Source organism: Myotis lucifugus, unplaced genomic scaffold (assembly GCF_000147115.1).
Source record: "Myotis lucifugus unplaced genomic scaffold, Myoluc2.0 scaffold_2, whole genome shotgun sequence".
Lineage (NCBI taxonomy): Eukaryota > Metazoa > Chordata > Mammalia > Chiroptera > Vespertilionidae > Myotis > Myotis lucifugus.
The window spans coordinates 1,160,512-1,171,838 of NW_005871050.1; the positions used below are offsets into that span (position 1 = coordinate 1,160,512).

At 37.9% G+C, this 11,327-nt stretch overlaps 1 pseudogene; it reads right to left on the reverse strand.

The window, feature by feature from the left end:
- Positions 1-3,639: 3,639 nt before the first annotated feature.
- Positions 3,640-10,488, reverse strand: LOC102417545 (annotated as a pseudogene).
- Positions 10,489-11,327: the final 839 nt, after the last annotated feature.

Consider the following 11,327-nt stretch of genomic DNA (forward strand, 5'->3'; position numbering starts at 1 on the left):
CCATCTCACACCTGTCAGAATGGTTATCATCAACAAATCAACAAACTTTCAAGTGCTGGTGACGATGTGGAGAAAAAGGAACAATCATGCACTGCTGGTGGGAATGCAGACTGGTACAGCCACTGTGGAAGATAGTATGGATTTTCCTCAAAAAATTAAAATGGAACTCACATTTGACCCAGTAATCCCACTTATAGGAATATATCCCAAGAAATCAGAAACACCAATCAGAAAGGATATATGCACCCCTATGTTCATAGCAGCACAATTCACCATAGCTAAGATTTGGAAACAGCCTTAGTGCCTATCAGCAGATGAGTGGATTAAAACCTGTGGTACATCTACACTATGGAATACTACGCTGCTATAAAAAAGAAAGAACTTTTACCATTTGCAACAGCATGGATGGAACTGGTGAGCATTATGCTAAGTGAAATAAGTCAGTCAGAGAAAGATAAATATCACATGATCTCACTCATTTGTGGAATATAATGAACAACATAAACTGATGAACAAGAATAGATTCAGAGACAAATGGCAGGGGAGGGAGGGTTAGAGAGCAACCAAAGGACTTGTATGCATGCATTAGATAACCAATGGACACAGACACTGGGGCGGTGGGGGCTTCTCTGGGGTGGGAATGACTTGTGGGGGGAGGTCAAGCGGGGAAAAAGGAGACATATGTAAAATTTTAGACAATAAATAAATTAAAAAATAGAGAGAGATTGAAAGAAACAACAAAATGGAAAAATATCCCATGTTCATGGATTGGAAGAATCAACATAGTTAAAATGGGCATATTGCCCGAAGCAAGATACAGATTTGATGTAATCCCCATAAAAACCCCAATGTTGTTTTTAAAGAATGAGAACAAGAAATCATTAGATTTATATGGAACCACAAAAGACCCTGAATATCCAAAGCAATCTTGAGGGGTGAAAAACGAGGCTGGAGATATCATACTACTTGTCTTCAAATTATACTACAGAGTAACGATAATAAAAACTGCATGGTATTGGCAGAGAAACAGACACACAGATCATTGGAACAGAATAGAGAGCTCAGCTATAAAACCATATGTATTGGACAGATCATTTTTGACAAAGGATCCAAAAACACACAATGGAGTAAAGATAGTTTCTTCAATAAATGATGCTGGGAAAACTGGAAAGCCACATGAAAATGAATGAAACTGGATGTACAAAAGTTAATTCAAAATGTATCATGACTTAAATATAAAACCTGAAACAATAAGTTGCATAGAATAAAATATAGCTACCAAACTTATGGACCTTGGTCATAGAGAACATTTTATGAACTTGACCCCAAAGGCAAGGAAGGTAAATGGAAAAAAAATAAATGAATGGAACTATATCAAACTAAAAAGCTTCTGCACAGCAAAAGAAACTGACAAAAGAAAGAGGTGGCCAATGAGATGGGAGATATTTGTAAGCAGTAGCTCCAACAAAGGTTCATTTTCCCAAATATATTAAGAACTCATAAAACTCAACACCAAACAACCCAATCAAAAAGTGAGCAGAGGATCTGAAAATACACCTCTCCCAATAAGACATATAAACTGCCATTAGATATATGAAAAGATGTTCAAACTCACTGGCAATTAGGGAAATGCAAGTCAAAGCTACCATAAGTTATCAGATAACACCTATTAGTGTGGCCATTATCAGTAAGACAAACAATAACAAGTGTTGGAGAGATTGTGGGAAAAAAAGGAAACCCTCATTCATTGTTGGTGGGAATGTAGACTGGTACAACTACTACGGAAAGCAGTCTGGCAACTCCTCAAAAATTTAAGAATAGAGCTACCGTATGACCCAGCAATTGCTCTCCTAGGTAGATACCTGAAAACATCGAAATCATGTATTCGCAAAGATATATGCACTGCTGTGCTCATTGCAGCATTATTCACCGTGGCAAATACATGGAAAAAACCAAAGTATCCTGTAATAGAGGACTGGATAAAGAAGATGTGGTACATATACACAATGCAATACTACTCAGCCATAAGAAAGGATGAAATAGATCTATTTGCAACAACATGAATGAACATTGAGAACATTATGCTAAGTGAAATAAGTTAGAAAAAGCTAAGAACCATGTAATTTCACTCATATGTGGGATATAAAACTGAAATTCGTGGACACAAATAACAGTGTGGTGGTTGTCAGAGGGAAAGGGGGTGAGGGGAGAAGGGGCTCCTAATATATGGTAACAGGAGAAGATTTGACTTTGGGTGGTGGGCACACAGTGCAATATACAGATCTTGTAACATAGAAACCCACACCTGAAACCTATGTGTTCATGTTGACGAATGTCACCCCAATAAATTTAATAAAAAATTAACAAATTCTACAATGCCAACCTCCAGCCCTTTCTTAAAATTAATTTATTTGTTGATCATTAACCATAGAGTATATATCACAAAATTAATTTTATAGTAAAGTTGGCTGGAGCCTGGATAAATGGACAATTAACCTGTCCTCTGAGAACAGATTCATTATCATAATTGGTAATAAAATACAATACACATGCATGCATAAGACAAAAAACCCTCCCTCTCTCTTATGCATTTGATACAGAAGCAAAAGGCTCAATCTGTAAAGCCTAGGAGGCCTAATTCATTTCATTGTTTTTTCTTTTTCAACTTCCAATGGTAATCAAGTTTTCTTACAGAGCTCTCCCATCTTGTTTGCATTTAATACTCTAGCATTCCTTATTTGAAATCTAAAGCTTGTATTTAACACAAATATATTATTAGGTAGATTTTGAATAACTAGTTAAAATAAAGAGAGAATATATAAATTTCATTAGAAGGCTTTAAAGTAATAATTAACCTAATGATTAATCATTTATAATTTATCTATACATTATAGGTTAAATATTTCTGAATGAAAAACAAGATAAATCAAATTCTACATATTTTTATTTCTCTCCTGCTGCAAACAATAGTATTGATAGATAAAATATAGCAAAGATAAACTAAAAAACACAGCTGGTCTTGGGTAAAAGACAAGCATCTCCATGGATCAGATACAAAAAAGAAAACCACAAGTGTGAGCAAGGCTGAATGTTGCTGGGTTCCTGCTCTAGTAATAGGCAATAATGGCCAAGAAGTTAGGTCTTTTTGGAGAAGGCAGCTTCACACATGAAGGGGGATCAGGACTAACTCAGTGCTTAAAATAAATAAAAAATAAAAAAGATAGGCATGGAGGGACAGAGCGGTTTACCTTGTCTCATAAAAGGAGGCTGCAAAATGTGAATAAGTCTGTGAGACCTGATTCTAGTATAGGGACCTGTATGGCTGGATGGATATAACTATAAAACTGCTGTATGGGGAGGGATGATAATAGAAATGGAGACAGAAAAAAAGGCCCTAGGTATATTACATTTTCCCCATTTGTTTATTTGTTTATTTATTTTCCTTCACCTTCTATCCCCTCTATAGGCATTTTTTCCCACCACCAGCATCCCCATTAATAAAACATGGAAGTTGTATGACAGGGAAGGGGGGGAGTGAAATATGACCATTTATAACCACACAAAAACATCTGTACATGCCTAGTGCCTGGCAGAGATGAGGGCAGCAGGGCAACAGGGCCGCAGAGGGCAGGGTCAGCCCTATTTGTAGAGGATATCGTAATGTCCAGGCTGGTAGAGAAAACAGACCCTGGACTCAGAACTCTCAGGGAAGATGTGCGGGTTGGTGGTGCCGACCACGTCACAATCTATGTACTCCACCTGGACGGAGACGTTGAGGGCCTGGGCCAGCGCGATGATGTGGATGTGGTTGCTCTCCTTGTACATAGGTTCCACCTCCTGCTGGCAGAACTCCTTGACAGTCTACCTGCCCTCTATGAAGTGCCCAAAGAACTTGCTTTCCCGCTGCAGGTAGCCAGAGGTGAGCAGCTGCAGGTAGACTACCAGGTAGTTCGAGGTGCTCTGGTCATTGAAGGAAGCCAGCAGGTCTGCTACTGAGGTCTGCTCCTCCACCTGCTCGATCAGGTCCATGAGGGTGTTGTGGAAATCCTCAATTGTGAACTCTGTGAAGCCCTAGGACAGACGTCGTCTTTGCTCTTGGCAGATACAGCCTTGAACCTCTGCAATTCCTTGCTGTCATCCAGCAGCACCTCCAAGTGGGAGAATTCAAAGGTTCAATAGAAGTAGTTTCCATCAGGCCTGGTCTTGCGGATGTACAAGTATTTTTTGTGAAGGTACTTGATCTTCTGTTGGTAGATATTGTCATCCTCAGCATAATTCTTATACAGAACCGAGAGCTCCAGCTGCTCTGAGACCAGAAAGTTCTGCACAGCTATCTCTTGTTGAACTCGGTTCTGCTGAGCCATGATGGCTTCCTCATAGGCCAATCAGTTAACACCTTCAGTGTTGCTGCCTAACGGCTCCTGCTTCTGCTCTAGGCATATTACTTTTAAGAAGGCATTTACACACAGAGTAAGTGCCTCCTTAAATTTGGTGCCCTAGCTGCCTAACTCTCCTTACTGGGCTCTGCTAAGAATCAATGAGCCCATCCTATGTAATAAAAGGGTAATATGCAAATCAACTAATCGCAGAATGACATGTCACTATGACAAGCACTGACCACCAAGGGGCAGACGCTCAATGCAGGAGCTGCCCCCTGGTGGTCAGTGCTCTCCAACAGGGGGAGCGCTGCTCAGCCAGAAGCCGGGCTGATGGCTGGTGGGCGCAGTAGTCCGCCTGTGCGGCAACACTAAGGATGTCCAACTGCAGCTTAGGCCTGCTGGACTGCAAAAGGGCACAAGCCGGGCTGAGGGACCCTCCTCCCAACCCCCAGTGCACGAGTGTCATGCACCAGGCCTCTAGTACAAATATAAATAAATGGAGGATTAGTGAGACACTTTCTTTAAAAAATGTTAATAAATATGGAGAGAATAATAGAAAATCATCATTTGGCAATAATCATGAATGTATGTTAAAAATATTGGGTTACATTTTGATGAGGAATAATATATTTACATACTTCCAAAGGATCTCCTCTACAACACACTTATTAATAACAAAGGGGCAAATAGACACTTTACAGTAGGGAAACCCACATTTTCTTGTGATGAGAAATTTTAACATCTACTCTATTAGCAGCTTTCAAATATGCAATAAAGTATTTTTGACTCTTCACCATGCTGTGTACATTACATCCCCATGACTTTTTTATAACTGTAAATGTGTACCTTTTGATGCAATTTAGTTATTACACCATTCCCACTACCCACCTGTGGTTTTTGTTTTAGATTTCACATATAAATGAGATCATACAGTATTTGTCTTCCTGTGTCTGACTTATTACTTAGTATAATGCCCTCAATTTCTAACCATGTAGTTGAAAAAGACAAGATTTCATTCTTTTGTATGGCATTCTGAATAATATTCCATTGTGTGTATGTGTGTGCATGCCACATTTTCTTTATCCATTCATCTCTCACTGGACACTTAGGTGGCTAACATGTCCTGGCTATTGTAAATAATACTGCAATGAACATGGGGTGCATATATCTTTTCCAGATAGTGTTTACGTTTTCTTTGGATACATACATAGAAGTATGATTGCTAGATCATGTGGTATTTCTTTTTTTAATTTTTTGAGGAACCTCCATTCAGTTTTCATAGTGGCTGCACCAATTTACATTTCCACTAACAGTGTACATGGGTTCCTTCTTCTCCACATTCCTGACAACACTTGTTATTTCTTGTCTTTTTAAAAGTAGCCATCTTCACAGGTGTGAAGTGATATCTTATTGTGGTTTTGATTAGCATTTCCCTGACATTCAGTGATGTTGAGAATTTTTTCATGTATGTGTTGGTCATCTGTATGTCTTTTTTGGGAAATGAGTGTTTTATCAGGTCCTCTGCCTGGTTTTTAATCAGAATGCTTGTTTTGATAGTGAGTTGTATGAGTTCTTTATATATTTTGGATATTGGCTCTTTATAAGGTATAGATTTGCAAATATTTTCTCTCCATTCAGTGAGTTGACTTTTAATCTTGTTGTTTCCTTTGATGTGCAGAAGGGTTTTAACAATAATCCCAATTGTTTATCTTTACTTTTGTTGCCTTCGCTCTTGGTATCAAATCCAATAATCATCACCAGGACTTATGCCAAGGAGATTATTACCTATCTTTCTTCTAGGAGTTTTATGATTTCAGGTCTTTTTTCCCCTGTCTTTAATCCATTTGAGTTAACTTTTGTATATTGTATAAGATAGTTGTCTAGTTTCATTGTTTTGCATGGGGATAGTCAGTTTTCCCAATACCATTTATTAGAGAGATTGTCTTTTCCCTATTGTATATTCTTGACTCCTTTGTCAAAAATTATAGGGGTTTATTTCTAAGCTCTCTATTCCAATTTATGTGTCTCTTGTTGTATTAATATCATGTCATTTTGATTACTATAGCTTTGAAATGTAGTTTGAAATCAGGGAGCATAGCATGATGCCTCCAGCTTTGTCCTTCCTTCTCAAGATTGCTTTTGGGTATTTTATGTCTTTTGTGGTTCCATATGAATTTTAGGATTGTTTGGTCTATTTTTGTGAAAAATGCCTTTGGAATTTTTTATAGGGATTACATTGAATCTGTAGATTGAGTAATATGGACATTTTTACAATATTAATTCTTCCATCTATGAGCATGGTATATCTTTATATTTGTGTCTTCTTCAATTTTTTTCATCAATGTCTTTTACTTTTCAGTGTACAAGTCTTGTGACTTTTATGTAAGTTACCCAACTTCTCTAAGTCTATAAGAGTAATAGTACAGTTTAGCAACACTGGCCAGTAACCCATCCTCTGAATCAATAAGCAGCCCCAACATTTCTGAGCTAGGATTATTCCCGTTTCATTTGCTGAAATGCTTAGAGAGGCCTGCCCTCTAATGGGGTAGAGAGATCTGGGGTATGGCATTTTTCTCTGTGAACCAGAGTCACATGGATGAGACTCAGTTTCAGAGGCTTGAGGACAAACTTCAAATTTCTGAGATTCTTCTTTTGGAATGTATATGCACACATGGACATGCATGATGTACACACACATGCCCTATTGATTTGTTTGTTTGATTTTTTCCCACTTCATCAAACCCAGTTTCCTTTGCCACTTTATTCTCCTTAATGTTAATTGCTGAGACTATTAGACATAGATGTTCTTTTTCTACTGGAGAGGTAAAAATGCTGATGGCATGCACTTTGATGAGATTCTGACTGGAGCAGCAGTGAACAGACCTGGCAGTAGTGATCACTCACCTAGGGTGACTTAAGGGGAGAAAAAAGAAAGTTTTGATGCTGTAGAACATGCAGTCCCAAAAATGGGTCTAAAGAACTTTGCCAGTCTTTAACAATGTTTGATATATCTGTACCTAAATGAGAAAACATAAATACAAGGTAGTGAATGTTTCATAAAGCTAAAAAGATTCAATATAATACCTGTCCTCTATTTTGAGATTATGCCCTTCTATCTTTTTTGATGATAAAATGTCTTTTTTTATATTACTGTGGTAGCTTTTTAAAATGCTTTCAAATAGCAATTAAAATTTATAAATTCTGCATATGTTCCCAAAATGTTCATGGAAAATATTATTGGTCTTTGAAATCCAAAAATCTAGAAACCATTGATTAATATTGCCCAAGATGAAAGGACTCTTCAACATTGACCTCCTCATCCAAATTTTACAGATAAGTCAACTAAAGGATTTGAACTCACATAGCAAGTTGATATCAGAACCAGGACTAGAACTGCATCATTTACTTCCAGGCTACGGAGCCTTCCTCTCCCCTGCCTTGCTGTTCCAAATGGAAAGAGATACCGATGTAAAGCTTCCTTGACCTCACTATGTAACCAATTTTTACCATGCACTGTTTATTTCCTGTTTCATTTTAAGTTCAGGAACTAAAAGCACAGCCAAAATCCCAATGGAAAATGATGACAACTAAGTTCCCTGCCTCCTAATCGTTAACCCTGTTAGAGGGAGTGGACAATAAAATGGTCATTTAAAGTTTTGCTAACTTGCTCATTGTTGAGTCAGAAGAAGTGCCTACTCAGAGCATTAATTTCTGATTAGCTGTTAATCTAGCCAGGTTAGAAAAGTGGATGTAGAAAAATAAGCATTCACATAGATTTTTCAGATCATTAACTAGCAATGGCTTGCAGAACTGGGCCAGTGCTGTTACAGAGGGGAAAACTGGGTTTCTGAGTTCTACCTAAAGCAAGAGACAATTAGCTTCTGGCCTGAAAAAACTGAAGGGAGTGAAACCAGTTCAAAATTGGGGTATTTGGATTGCTCACACCTAAAATTCTAACTGCAGTGCCAAGATTAGAGGGACCCTAGTAAGAATCATGGAGAGGCACTGCTTTGGGAAAACATCTCTCTACATCTAGATTAAAGAAGGTCCGACTTTGATAGAAAGGCCTCTAAACATGTGTTTTATATGAGTGTGTTCATTTCCTATGGTTGCTGTAACAAATCACCATGAACTTAATGGGTTAAAACAATGCAAATTTATTATTTTATAGTTCTGTGTCAAAAGTCCAAAATGGGTCTCACTGGGCTAAAATCCAGGTGTCATCAGGGCTGCATTCCTTCTGGAGGCTCTAGGGGAGAATCCATTCCTTGCCTTTATCACCTTCTAGAGCAGTGGTTCTCAACCTTCCTAATGCCGCGACCCTTTAATACAGTTCCTCATGTTGTGGTGACCCCCAACCATAAAGTTATTTTCGTTGCTACTTCATAACTGCAATTTTGCTATTGTTATGAATCATAATGTAAATATCTGATATGCAGGATGTATTTTCATTGTTACAAATTGAACATAATTAAAACATAGTGATTAATCACAAAAACAATTTGTAATTATATATGTGTTTTCCGATGGTCTTAGGCGACTCCTGTGAAAGGGTCGTTCGACCCCCAAAGGGGTCGCGACCCACAGGTTGAGAACCGCTGCTCTAGGACCAATTTGAATACAACTGATTTATACCTGAAAGGAGGACATTATTTGGAAACACCTCAGCTACCACATCCTCAATATTCATTATATTCTTCAGTGAAACCAGATGCCTCTTAATGCTTGTCAATGAGCTCTACAGAAGATACCTTGCTCATTTAGCCCTGCATTACCAGAATCTGAGGTGCTCAATGTTTGTTAAATGAATGAGTGAATAATCGATTAATGATGAATGAAAAATGCTTAGGCAGCATCAATTTCCTATTTTCCTGCTCTCAGTTCTATGAGTTATATCTATATATCAGCGTTATTGGAGAAAGATGAAAATGGAACTGTGTCACTTTGCTCACCCTCACTATATCCTGTCCCAAACTATGTATACACATATATACACACTGAATTTAATTACTTGTCATGAGTCTTAACAGAACGTATCATTTCAAATTTTGATCATGGACATATTTGCACATAATGTAACTAAACTGTAGTATTGTAGCATCTTTCCCTACCTGTTTCCAGAAACTCATTCTTGAGGGCAAGTTCAGAGATTGAAAAAAGTTAGAGATGAAGGTGCTGTGGTGCCTTAAAGGCTTTCTAGGGCACACAACCTTACAGATGAGGAGGCTAAGGCCTGAATAAAAGAAGGGACTTATACAGTATCACAGATCACATATTACTAGTATAAGCTCTAAACTAGAACTCAGGCCTTACGCTCCTGAATACGGTGCTCCTTCCATTGTTCCACAGTTGCATAAAGCTGAACAATTCTATCAAGAATTTTAGCTATAGAGATAATAAAATTTGAGATTTCATGGATGGTGCAATTATCTTTTATCTCTAAGCCTACATTTTGCAAACTGCTGGCTCCCAAGAGAAAGCCAACACATAGACCTGATTTATTTGTCCCATAGTTTTTTTAAATTATTGGTATAACTTTAAATAGAGAATATAATGAACATTGAGGATGTGGTAGACATTTGAGTTTTTAACCTCTGACATAGAAAAATCAAAATATATAAGAACTATCAATGTTTGAGGTTAAAAACTCTATTTCTAAGTGTCTTTCACACTAAGTGCCATAAACATTTGCTTGACAGTCCATGTGTCTTAAAGATTGATTGTTCAGAAAATAATCACTGTAGTTAGCCCATATTTCAGTCAATGCATGAGAAGGGAGAAATGATAAAGCAGACCATATCCCTGTGACTTAGACTATATGCCTGACACAAACTTGGTGCCTATGGTCACTCCCAAAGGCCTGATGAAAAGTACTCCATTTCATCAAATATACTTTAATATGGACTTTAAATATAATTTCATTACTGATGGAGTTCATGATAGACAACCTAGTTTAACAAGCAAAGGAAATGTGTCTGTTAAATGAATTGTAAAAATAGGCAAACTTATCCATTTAAATATAAGCAGCACAGGAGGAACAGAATAGAATACCTGCTTCCATGAGTACAATTTCTCCCAAGAGAAAGAAAAACTGAACTGAGTTAAGCATGGCCGTAATCTTCCCAAATTTATCAATCAAATAAGTGCTCCTCACTGTGCTGCTCGATGAATACTTTATGGAGGCATACATAAATGGTTCCTGAGAAAGGTGGAAAGTGAACTTGAAATACCACCTGTGGTAATTAGTGTAGCCCAAACACTGATCTTCATGCTTGCCTGAGGAACACTGGGATAGCCACAGTGGTGTCCTTATGTAAATAGCACTTTGGAGCCCATATTAATTTCTATAACACCAGGCTTCAGATCCTCTTATAAGCAAATAAGATGAGCTAAAGACCTCCTTGACTTCTGCACAGGGGGCCATAGGAAAATGTCTTTCATCCTGAGATAAGGTGAGTTCAACTAGGGGCCAGAGCAAAGGGTTACTCATGGATGCAGCTAGTATAAGAGGGATCAGCTAATATTTTCTCTAGTACCATACTGGAACAAGAAAGAGATTCATTAAGTCAAAGCAAGTTTCATGCTTTGTTTTGCTTTGCTTTGCTTTGTATATCTGTTAATGTCACTGTTTCTAGCCATGTATCTCATTGAACTAATCCAAGACAATCAAAAGAAGGGCCAAAGGGCCTAATGCTCTCAGAAGGAAATCTTCAGAAGGGGGCTACCTTGCTCCTGAAGACCTCCATGATTTGGAGCCACAGGCTTGGAAGATAAAACATTTGAATCTTCTCCATTTCCCTAAAGTACTGAGTTTAGTAATTGACAGTGATTGGAAAGGTTTGCTATCATGGTTATCATGCTTTTGAGGTAATAAGACTAGTAGGTTTTTTACTGGCACATTTTCCTTTCAGGAAAGTTGTATGGAAGACATCAACACTAACACCATGT